The following is a 13,112-nucleotide window of genomic DNA, read 5'->3' as shown; positions in this document are numbered from 1 at the left end:
GGGCATGGAGGACTTTATAAATATTTTTTAAATTCTATATTTAAATATATTTTCACTTCCAATATTTATTTGAAATCACAGAGGAAATAAAAATAATTAATGGAAACTATTATGGCCACAATTATTTTTCACATGCTCTCATATAACAGGCTTACAATGCAACTAGGCAAAAAATATTTTTACAGTTAACAATATTCAAAAAGCTATGAAATAATTTACTTTGATTAGCATGTCACTGTGTTTTTTTCATCCAGTTTATATTTATAGAAGTGAATTATCAAATAGTATGTAATGAAGGCAGTAACCTAAGAAATTACTTAGCTTCAAATTAAGAAAAACCCCCAAACAATACTTTGACTTAATTCCAGTTTTTGCCATGGTAGAAAACATGTGTCAGTGGTTTCTGTTGGAAAATTATGTCCTTTAGCATTTACTGTTTTCTTCAAATTGTATGAATCTTTTTGGAATTATGGACAACTACTTTCTAAACCACAACAGAAATACAGCAATATATGAAAATTTACAGTACAGAAATAGCCTAAAAAGACAGTTGTTGTATTTTTATGTCAACAACTCATGATGTTGACATTTTGGTGTGTACAGTTCCCTTTAGGAGTACATAGGTCTGCTATGCCCTTTACAGTATCTCCTCTCATTCCTCTCATGTACTATCTCTGGTCCACTTATGTGCCATCTCTACAAAACATTCCTCAATTTTGTATAGATCATTTGCTAGTTAGATCATCACACTGGGCCTTCTTCCTTTCACTTTTTCCAGTATCCAATGTGAAAAATGCATATTATATGGCTCTACGCAGATATTTACTATATGTATTATGCTAGGTTGAAAAGTTATGCTGTATTAATATTTGAATAATATAGTAAATGTAGTTTTGTAATTAACATTAAGCTTTAGTAATCAAAAATAAGCTATGTGTATGAGATTCTTTTTTAGCTCAAGAGAAAGAGAAGATAACCAAGAAATTCTTCGCACAGAGATAACAATTACAGAAACCCCTAAATTTTCCAGAGGAGAGGGATTTATGGCTTCCTAATCAACAAAAACAAGCTCTTCAAGCCTGACTTAGACTCAAAGGTGCCTGGGGGGATTAACAGAAAGTTTTTGACAAGTACCAGGCAAAATGTCTTGTTTTAAATAAAATATGCATAATCATGAGGTGACTCCTCTTAAGGGGTAAATTCTCTTTTAACGGGGTCCTTCTCCTGGCTGACTTTTGTCTAGGACGGGGGACCCAGCCCAGGCTGTAACTCTTTGCTATTATTGTCTTATTAATTGTCCTAACTCTAAATTGTTTAACCCTTATTATTATTATATTTGTATTACTGTTTTTTATAACCATTTCGTTGTTATTAAACTTTCATAAATTTCTAAAATAAGTGATTGGCATTTATTACACCAATATTCCACCCAAATATATGAGCTCAATTCTTTGTATATAGATGCTGGTTGCTCTAGAGAAGCTCTCTCATCAACAACTTTGATCACCTTGTAAAAAAGTGTTAGAGAAATGTTCACCTGCAGACTTAAGCAACAGAAGTCTTTACTGGTTTCTTTCAAAGCACAGTTAAGAATGAACAGCATTTGTTCAAGAAAAGATTCCTCTTTTATAGTATCAGAAAATCTCAGTTAAACTTAGTCTTCAAATATAATTTTAGCATGACAGATATATGGAAGGTGTCAGCAAAAAAAACAAATCTACTTTGCCTTAAAGGCACTTCTAATATTGTTTAAAACTAGATAAAACACACATTCATTTCTGTGCACAGCTTCTTTCGTATTATAGGGCAGAAACATTTAATGAGCAAATTTACCTCAGTCCTTTGATAAATATGTTACAGATGTATAAAAGCTGAATTTTTTATACACTTTGAACACTAGATGTGTAGGATGTATGTTTAACAATGGAAAATAGATGAATATTGGACCATATAAAAAAGTGTATAATTTCATGGCTGAATTTGTAAATCCTAATGAAGAAGACACTTCTGCATAACTATCTGTGTTGCTACCTTTATGTCCTAAAGACTCACAGTGACTACAGTGACTACTCATCAAATCTGGAGAATATTTTTTGATGCTACTAACCCCTGGAAAGGATCTCTGAGTTTTTATTGGCTCTTTGGCATTGTCTCTTGCGGGGTTTTTTGTGGTTTTGGTTGGTTGGTTGATTGTTTTGTTTTGGTTTGATTTGTGTGTGTGTGTGCGCACGCCCCTTATTTGTTTTCTGGTTTTCTTTTTTGGTAGGCAAAGTCTCTTGTCCCTATCAACATACTCAGTGATTTCCAGTATATTACTGACATTAGTTTGTTCTTAAGGCATCAAAACAATTTGAATGATAAAATATTTACTTCCAACCGGGCAATGTAACATAATCTGTATGTGTCACTTTCAGCAATAAGGTATCAAAATCACAATGTAATACAAATGTTAGAAAGACAGAGAGAAAAGTTCTCCAAGTAAACCTGTGTGCCTAATTTTCTTTCTAATTAGTGTCTATGTAAATACACACACACAACATTTTTGCACAAAACCTCAAAGGATTCTTTTGTCTTTCTGCGGACATACAAGGAACATGCCTTTCTTCAAATATTATAGAAATAATCTAGTCATACAGGAACCAATTGTTCAGGGTATAGTTTAGTAACAATATATGGTTGTTCCAAATACATTCTGATTCAATTATCAACTTTAAAAGGTATTTTTATTGTTACTGCTTACTGCAACGATGCAAGGTTAATTTAACAGCTGGTTTAATAGTTACCTTTCTGTCATGAAAATAGGTCTAAAAATCCTGTAATAGAATGACACTTTCCCAAAGACTATGACTTTCTGGGACAAGACTATTATTATGATCATTTTTTTCCTTTTTATAACTGAAAGAGAGATGGAAAACTAACGGCCACAGACAGCGCTGGCATGGTGTGTTACACTGTATAAAGGGCCTCCCCAACAAAAATCAGCTTTGCTTCCTAGGTTGTTTCAAATACCATTAAGCAATTTAGCAACACAAAGAAAGGTGATTAAGTAAAATTTTTGTTTCTCAGAGATGACCATACTGATCTCACTATAAAACTGGCAAGTGCACTCTTCATGTATAGCTGGTTACCAGTTTAAACTAGTTACCAGTTTATCCAAAGAAGATAGATAATAAATCTCAGAGGCTGTAAAAGAGGTTTTTCGTGCATTGCATGAGAAGTAAACAAGCTAGTCCAATATTCATCAGCCAATTAAAAGCAGCCAAACTGGCCATCCAGTTCAGAGAAAGATATCCTGTGGAAAGATGATCATGAGAAAGTCTCTTCCTGAGGTCAGTTACTAAAAAGTTACCTCCACCTTCAAATATAGGTGAAATTTTAATTGGTTCCTTGGGTTTCATTTAGTTTGGCTTGGTTTGGTTTTGGGTTTGGTTTTTAAATCCTTACCACTTAACTTCATATTTCCTTTCTAGTCAACTATTTGCTCCAAACCTGCAAAAACCTTGCCTTCTTTGCAATAATGTTAATCATTAATTCAAGAGACAAGGGTCACCTTTTCCGGGCAAGCACTTTCTTTTATCAGTTTTAATTATCTACCTTTCTTACCTTTCTCTCTCTATCAGTGTCTTGACTTCTAACATCATATAAAAATATTCCTAAGGGTATAGAACAATTTATATGTTCTTTCAGCTTTGCATTTATAAGCACAGTGCCAAAAAAATTCTATGTGTTTTTTCATAAAGCAAACTTTTTAGATTGAAAAAAAAAATATCTGTTTTAATCTTTTGTCTACTCAGAAACCATCTCAGATGTATCTGTTCACCAATACATTTCATTCTGTCACATTTCTTTCAATTATGTTTCCCTAATCTGGAAGTTTTGCTGTATTTATTATTTTATCCCTACCAATTTTCAGTTCAAGATTCTATATATCTTCTGTTCACACCTTTGCAGTTTTTATTTTGGTTGTTTTGCAGAGAAAATTTTCCTGGTAAGAATCATTCAGTTCTGTTACCTATCTCATAGTTTTCCACTTTGGTTGCTGGTTCCTTCTTTTTTAATTGCCTTTGTTCTCTCCTTCATCTACTTTGGTATTTATTCCTATTGCTTTCTGTACCCTTATCTCTTCATTGATCTTTGTCTAAGACTTATAGCTTTTTTATTTTCTCTTTCTTTGTGAAGGGAGAGTATAATCCAATTTCTTTTGTTCACTAGTCCCTAAATTCTCAATTGGAATTCCTTTCTTTCTTCTCTTTCCAGGTAAATATTGGAGGAATCTAAACAACCGTGGAGCAGCTGAAATAAAAATCACTGTGATAAGAGACTTGAAGTTGTTTGTGAAGTGGAGAATTCCTAATTTGATCCTAATCAGCTCACAGTATCTGCTCTGGTTGAAAATTTGGACAGGAAGTGAACTGTGATGAGAGAAGAAAAATGTGTATTCTTAGGGTGTAATGTTTTCAGCCTGAGCTGAAAAAAATCAGAGCTATGGTTGATAATGCAAAATTTTGAGGTACAGTAAATGATTCATAGTCTCCCTATCAACAAAAAATCAATATGCAAAAAAACATAAACAGTAAAGCGAAAAAGGAAGATTTGTAAGTTTCAATTGTCAAGGTTAGTTCTGAATGAAGACTGCAAACGTTCCACTCAGACATGCCTTAAAGCCCTAATAACCAGACAGAGCTTTTCACTCTCAGATTTAATCTAAAACCTCACAGAGCTGACATATTTTCTTTATTTTATTAGTAGCCTGTTAACTTGAGCAACTGTTATATTCGTAGATGAAAGGTGCAGAATTAACTCGGAGTAAGACACTCCAACTGTTGTTTAAAATGGCAATAATCAAAACAAACTGATAAAATACTCTGAAAGGGTCTTTGTATGGTTTAAGAAGGAACTGTTCATATAAGAATAATGTAGAAAGAAAAATGGATACACGTACATGAAGTAAAATGGATTTACATACAACAAAATTTGGATTTACGAAGAAGAACCAACACACCCTCATGGTATTTGCCCAGACAAGACTTTGGCACTGGCTCTGAGCACCCTGCACTACATCTTGTAGTACTGTAGATCACCTAAAGGGAGAGAAGTGGGAAAAGACAGAGGAGGTAAAATAAGTGTTAAAGTCAGGAAATTCTGTAAGTGGAAACCCTGACATAGCAGAAATGGAGGAAGAAGGAGACAAAGGCAAGGCAAAAATGTGAGGCTTTTTTTGACTTCTGGTTTTCATAAGAATCAGTATGAGAAAGAGTGGAACATTTCCTCCAATAATAATATATAATGAATATATGAATATACATAGTGGCATATTAGTTTCCCAAAAAAACATAAGGTAAGGGGTTTGGCTGGGAGACAGTAAAGGATCCAAGATACAAATAAATGTTCACAAATAAATATGGATGAATTTCTAAGGAGCAGGACCAGAAAAGGCTCTGAGTCAGAAAAAGGCTTACTGGAGCTACCTGAGTGGTGTTAGTTGACAGAACAATGTTAACAGAAGAGCCCAACAGCTGCCTGTTTGTCACAGACTGATATCTATTAAAAAGAGAAACACATATGTGTCAGAATAAGAAATACAAAAGCACACAGAATTATTAAATGAGGGCACTGGAAGTTTCTGCTACTGCCAACACACTGTTTTGCTAGCCGTTCTTCATAAAGGCTTTGTAAGACAAATTTGACAATTTAACACATGAAAGATGTAAATTATAATTGCTTCACTTTAAAAATAGAAAATTTTAGAGGCAAAACCTAGTCTTCCAGAAACATATGTTCACCCTTTTAAAATTGGGCATTGTTAGCATTTTACTTAGTGCTATGTATTTTTTAAGTAAGAACATAAAATTAGTAAAGTATTCTTGATTTTGCTTTGGATTTTGTTGATGGAGTTTTTTTTGATTTGATTTATCCAGTATCCTGAATGGGTTTTAGTTAGAATTTAGATGCAGAGAAAAGGATGGATATTTCTATTATTTCAAAGCTGTAAAATAATAATAATAATAATAAAGTAAATTATTCAGAGAAAATATACCTTAGATTTGTGACCGGTTTTGGGCTAAAACACAGTGTTTGCTCATGTTGTCAGTAATATCTGGCACGTCTATTATGGAGAGACAGATATCTGAGGTTTTCAGGCCAGGAGCAGGCACTGGTGGAGTGCTCAGCTCACCCATACAGTCGTTCCCTCAGCAGGTGGGGAAAGCACTTGTTCTGCTCCTTCTTAGTCACCATAGCCTCACCCCAGAGCCACATAGAGACAATTCACCTACCTGCAATTGTAACAGTATTTAATACAAATGAATATTAAAGAATCAATTTTAATTTTACATACTTTTACAGTCTTTTTTTTTCTCTGCTTTTACCAAAGTTTGACCAAAGAAATTAATTTTAATTTTATAGTCAGTATGAGTCTGTTGATTAAGTACCAAACTCAAACCTTTGGAAGTACTTGAGTGAGGAGCCAATACCAAATTATATTTAACACTAGGAGCATGCTGAAATTTTGAAGATCTACTTATTAATCTACTGAAAATGTTTTTATCTCTGTAAGGGGAGTAAATGTTAAAAATTGGGGCATAATCAGGGAGTCAGATGTTTTAGGAGAGCAATTCACCAACAGAGAAAAGGCAGCAGATGTCTCCAATAATTTCAGTTAATTTCTCATATTCAGCTCAGCAGCACTGATCAGGTAACCTGTACATTTAATTCTTGGTGGCCTCAGCAGGGAGTGTAGATGAAAGGATGATTTATCTTGCTTAAATACAAAAGATTAAAAACTATGAGTATTAACTCCCCTTTTAAACACTATGTTTAAATCTTCCTTCCATTAAAGCTCCTAAGAGAAAATTAACTACAAGTCATAAGAGAAAAGACTTTAATATAATTAAATCTTTGGACACAGTGATGTTATCACCATTTAAAAATACCTCTGCAGATACATGCTGATCTTGCAGGCTCTCAATACAAGGAAAAATATATCTATTTATTAAGTGATCAAAAATCCCATTTTGTTGCAGTTTCTCACAACTTACACTTATAATTTTTTTTTAAATAAACATATTCATAGGGGATCTTTTACTTATGGAAACAAACAAATAGCTGTCACAAACAACTATACCATTTTTTCTAACAGTAGAGTTTTCCAGATTTCCATATCATGTATGTCTTTATGAAGACAGACACAGTGGAATTTTCTGATGATTTTTACCAGAAATTATGGAAGGCTAATCATTTTCTGAATAATTTTTAACTTTGTAAAATATATAGTTTTGGCTAGTAAAAAATTGCTTTCTGAGCATAAACATATGAAAGATTATTTTAGCCAACATAAAGAGAAATATACTGGATTAAATGCTTCAATATAGCCAAGTACATTTGCTGAAGGGATCCATTTTATTTCTCTAATAGGTCCAAAATAGATCTGGATTTATTTCATTGATTTCAATGAAATGTTAATTTTGTCATGAATATTTAACTGGCAATTAAGTTTACTGGTTAAATTAATTAACTGGTTAAGTACTAGTAAATTTGGAAATATACTTCCTTGAACTATGAAAAGAGTTTGGGTATATAATCACATTATTCGAGTATTAAAAGCTTTTTTGAATACTATACTGAATACAGAAGTTGGGATAGGTAATTAGAGGGAAACAAAACATTTTAGACAGGTGCTAAGTATGACACCTCTTTTCAAATTAGTATTCAATTCTAAGCACCTAGCTCCTTAACTAAAAAAAAAAAGAAAAATACCAACATACTTTGATGTTTACAGACAGTATATTAGTCTTATGCTCAGCAGTTTAGTTTAAAAGAAAGAAGAAAACAAGATATTATCCAAGTTGTAAAATGATTGCAAGAAAATGTCAGGGTTCATATTACCATTGAGTCATCCACCTACACATGCACCACATCACTGCCACAAAGCGTGTGGCCTAAAACTAATTATGGTTTCCATGTGACTTTTCGGGGACTGACAAGAGTGCACAATGAAGCGTTCATACAGTTAGGGCCATACCTTTTGCTTTACAGGCAAGTGTTAAATAATTTCCTCACACATTCTTCTCTGCAGAGTCAGGACTGTGAGGAAACCCATAACCCTTCCTGGCCCTGACAGACCTCAGCTGCTGGGCATGCCGTGCCACCCACTGCTCCCACGGCTCGGGGCAGCTTCCCCGGGAACAAAGAGAACCCTGGAAAAACGCCTTGGGAAACTCCCTTCTTAGTGCCAAAGGCAAAAGCTTCGTCATGTTAGCTATAAAAACTGTTACCAGAAAGTTCTCCGTTCTCTGTGTTATCATAAGTTGATTTTTGGTAAAGGAATTTTAACATTCTTAATCGTTGTCCCCCATTGGACCCTTCCTTCCCTCAGACCACTCCTTAACTCCGCACCCACACCAAGGTGTACAACTTACTACCCCTGTCTGGCCCTGGACTGCGCCTTTGGCCTCGTGCCTTTTGCCCTTGTACTGCCTTCATCCGGTTCACTCCAATACACTGGACATCTTGTGAAACAAAAAGTTGTGTTTCGTGTCAGGGACATAAAAAAAAAAAAAAATCTGTGTAATTGTAGAACACGGCCACAGGACAGTTATACAGATGAGTTCTAATAAACAACCGAGGAAAGCATGGAAGAAGGTTTTTGAACAAACTTGGCTTGCAATTACCTGTTATAAATCTCCAACTATCCTGTAATAAGAGTCTTTGTATTATAAGTTTAGAAGCTTGCTTTGTATTAAAGAATTTTAAGCTGTAGTTTTAGAATGTAAAAAGGCTTTCTCACAGACTGGTAGAAAAACATCCTGGACATGGAAGAAGGATTTCAGCTTGCTCATTTATGTTTCTTGAAAAAGGGAAACTGGACATCGCTATCAAAAGATTGATAGACCTGGAAAATAGAAGCTGGACCCCACATCTGAAAGCTGGACCCCACCACCTGGGATACATATCCTGGATGTACATCCTGGAATACTGAAATCTAAAATGGACCACAATCGAGTATAGAAACTGAACAGGAACCAAACATCACCATCATGGCTTTACATTTCTAGGTATTGAATATGATGTTAAAAATTAGAAATAGAAACTGCTGAGAAAAGCTTATGAATATGTATGAATATAGCCAATAAAATACCAGCAAGTCCAGCAATAGATGTGCAGTTGGAAGGGAAAGTCCTTCCACTGTACCCAGCATGCTGTCTTTGCTCATACTTTACCATGCTGATTAATCAATTATTAAATTGAATTGCTGCTTGATATATTGGCCGTGTCAAGCATCTCACTTCTAACAATCTTATTGTTTGTTATTTTTGTATTATTAAAATTACTTTCCTGACAATGTATTGAAGATGTCTCTCTCCATTTAACTCACCATCGGGCTGGGTCCTGAGGAAACTCGAAGCAGTCTGATAGTCTAGGCTCAAACTCCAAAAAGTTTCACTTGGGCGTCTGTTCCAACCCACCCTGGGGCATCCTGCTGCAGCTCTGTCCCTGTCCCTGTCCCTGTCCCTGTCCCTGTCCCTGTCCCTGTCCCTGTCCCTGTCCCTGTCCCTGTCCCTGCAGGAGCCTCTCAGCCCTGCCCTGTGGGGAGCTTGCCTGCCCTGCTCCCTCTGCTCTCAGCTCTGCTGTCTGGGGGGACCCTGCACCAGGTTCGGGCTGTGCTGGGCCCCGCCAGAGCCCCAGCTCTGCTCTCTGTGCTCAGCCTGTCCGGGGTCCTACCAGCTCCTGTCCCTACGTGCAGCAGCTCTTTTCCTGCCCCTCCCTAAGATAACGCTAGTAGAGTGAATTATTTACAAGATGCTCTAAAGGCTATTTTCATAACATGCTAAAGGTATCATTAGATGACTCCAACTGGCTTTGCAAAGCAGTTGATTTATGTGATGTTTTATTGGTTCAAGCATACCTTCTGCTAACTTCATTAAATCATGGGATTTCTTATCTCTAGTGCAAACAAAACCCTTTTTTCTCAAGCTGGGCGCTCAGAAAATTGAAAACATTATAAGCTTAGCTGAAATGATTCATGTTTTACCACACACAAAAAAAAGAGAAAGACAGAAATTTGAAATTTGGAAAAAATGGAACTGGAGTTTTAATCTGGAAATGCAACGCTTTTATCCAGAACAGGAGTTGGAAGTATAGCTACTTACCAAAATAAGGTCTAAACAATGTTTGTAAAAGAAATCATAGAAAATCAAGCACTGATTTTACCTTCTTTTTTTTTTTTTTTTTTTTTTTTTTTAATTTATTTTGAGGTGAAGGAACAGTGTAAATGTGAAAGAAGGTATACACAAAAATCACAAATATGCATTGGGGGGGCAACAAGAAAGCTCTAAAATAAAGAGTGATATAACTCAGAAATACTCACAACTATGAAATTTTGCCAAAAGCTTGGTTCAAATACAGGAAGTAAACCTGTCTTTTTGCAATGAAACTTTTTTTAGGTGATTACAAATATGATTTATGAAAAAACCCATATTTTTTGCATAAAGTTCACAGGTTTAAGTTTTTCTATATTTATAGTTTGAAGGTTATCATGTGAAATAAACCAAATCAAGCATACTCAGTAACACAAAGATGCAAGTGAAATATTGACTATACTTTCCATACTGGTGATATCTGACATGCATCTTCTCCATTTATTATTGTTTAGCTGCCATTTAAGTGCCAGGTAAATCAGTTAAAAGCTGTTGAGCATTCACCAAAGACAAGCAATGACTGTAATTTCAATAAGATTTAATTTTGAGGAGACCACTTAGGTGAAATACAAAACTGGGCAACCAAGGAGTCAAAGGCGATGAGCTTCACAAATAGTTGAACTGCCAAATTATTTAGTTCATATAGAAAGTTATTCTACAATATTAAAGTAAAAAAACCCAGAAGTAATTGTGTTGTCTATCCAAGACAATTTTTTTATCTGTCTAGTTATGTATGTTTTCAAATACACATCTGTAGTCCCCTGAAAAAATATATATTGTCCCTGTTACAAAATTAAAGGGACGGTGAAAAGCATCATCTGATTACACTTTGATTAACGTCACTAAGTAAAATGTCAAAATACATTGTCATGCTGAAAGGATGGTTTCCACATCTGTACCTCAGTAAAACTTCTCTTATTTGTAAAAAAGAAAACTTAAGGAAACATCACCTCACTAATTACTACAGAAATCTGAGAAAACAAATGTAACTATGGAAGATTTAGTAAAGCTTGCATAATTTCACTATCATGCTTTCCGAATTTCAAAGCCAATTCTCCACTCACACAAATGTGTACTAGTCTTCCTCACCCACACTCTGGAAAGATCTTGTAAGTCTTGCAAAAGCAGTCTATTTCAAGCCTTATATTGAGGCTTAATCATCTTTTCCTTAAGTGCTGACTGATTCTTTTCCACATAACTTCTTATGCTGTTCTTCACCAGAATCTAATGGCATCTCAGATGGACAATACCAAAACATTTAAGCATGACAGGTTTCCTTGATTTTCTTCTAAGATACTGACCTTTTAAAAAAACATATTCTAAAGCTCCAGCATTGAAGAATTAGTTTAATTTAAAAAGAATCCTGCACACATATATCTACAAATGCATATATAGCTATTAATGTATCTATGTATTCAGATACATATATATATGAATGTACATGTGCACACAAATATATATAAACCTTTTCAGCAGCTTGAACAAAACATAAAGAAAAATAATTCTGCCTTTACAAAATATTATTTTGATCTTCTTTTAGCCTGCTAACTATCTTCACCTGTTTTCCCTGATGCTTATTTAAGTTGTAACTCAGTAAGGACCATTGGTTCCAAACTGGAATCATAGTTTCATTCTTTGCATTTGTGCAGAACATTGTTTGCATAGTCCTTGAGATTGCAGTTGAGGGTATATTCACCAATGAAAGTTTTGACTGACAGGGTCTTTTCAGGCTCCTACATGTGAGAAAATCTCAGTTTTATCTTTTGAGCAGTGAATAGAAAGGAGAAAAACTTATTGTGGAAGACAACTCTCAAATCTTTTATCTGTGAGTTCCCTATTTCCTGCAGCTGATATCAGAATTGCATTCAAGCACTCATGAAACAAGAAATGGAAATGAAAACACAGAAGTACAAAGAAAAACAATTTCATTAGAGATGCATTTGTCCACATATTGTTAACCATTTAAGAGAATTTATATCTTGCACAAATTTGAGATGTAGAATTTTACTCTTCTAGTTTCCTTGTAGTACGAAGTTACATATTCCTTTTAGTGAACAGATGCCAGATTGTTATGCAATAGTTTAAAAAATCATACCAGTGTATCAACACTTACCATAAAATACTATGAAAACACATCCCTTTCTTTAAGCAGCGTTATGCAAACTAAAATGAAACTGTATGTTCCCTGATTAGGAACAGGTATTACATTCTTTATCACAGGATAAAATCATGGAATGGTTTGGTTTAGAAGATTACCTAGTTCCAATCCCTCTGTGAGGGGAAGGGACTTCTTTCAGGTTACACAAAGCCAAGGCTTTTCTGGGGAATTTGTTCCAGTATCTTACTGCATTCTTTATACAGATTTTTTTTGTCAACCTTAATCATAGATCCATGGAATTTCAAGAGGGTGGAATGGACCTTTAAGATCATTTAGTCCCACCCCCTCAGGGACACCTCCCAGTACCCCAGGTTGCTTAAGGCCTTGTCCAGCTCTCTTTGAACACTGCCAGGGCTGGAGCATCCACAGCCTGTTCCAGTATCTAACCATCCTCACAGTAAAAAATTATTCCAAATATCTAACCTGAATTTCCCCTCTTTCAATTTGCACCCATTCCCCCTTGACCTATCCCTACAGTTCCTGATGAAGAGTCCCTATCCAACTTCCCTTTTGATACTGGGAGGTTGCAAGTCTGCACAATAGCTTCCCTTCTTCAGGGTGAACAGCCTCAGATTTCTCAGCCTTTGTTGGGGAGGTGCTCCAATTCTCATCTGTCTTCATGTCCAATTTTTCGTCTACCAATATCCCCAAGTTTTTCTCTGCAGGACTGTTTTAAGTTCCTTGATCCACTAGTCAATATTGATACTGAGACCTGACCAGGACTCACACTCGTCCTCCTCTCATTGGCCCACTCCTCT

The 13,112-nt window shown here is 35.2% G+C and overlaps 1 protein-coding gene across 3 annotated transcripts in view; it reads right to left on the bottom strand.

The window, feature by feature from the left end:
* Positions 1-13,112, bottom strand: part of CSMD3 (CUB and Sushi multiple domains 3) — a 585,345-nt gene that overhangs the window by 491,373 nt on the left and 80,860 nt on the right. The window lies entirely within an intron of this gene.

Source organism: Prinia subflava, chromosome 1, assembly GCF_021018805.1.
Source record: "Prinia subflava isolate CZ2003 ecotype Zambia chromosome 1, Cam_Psub_1.2, whole genome shotgun sequence".
Lineage (NCBI taxonomy): Eukaryota > Metazoa > Chordata > Aves > Passeriformes > Cisticolidae > Prinia > Prinia subflava.
Note: the sequence above shows the minus strand (reverse complement) of the source record. Positions and strands in the feature narration are given on the sequence as shown.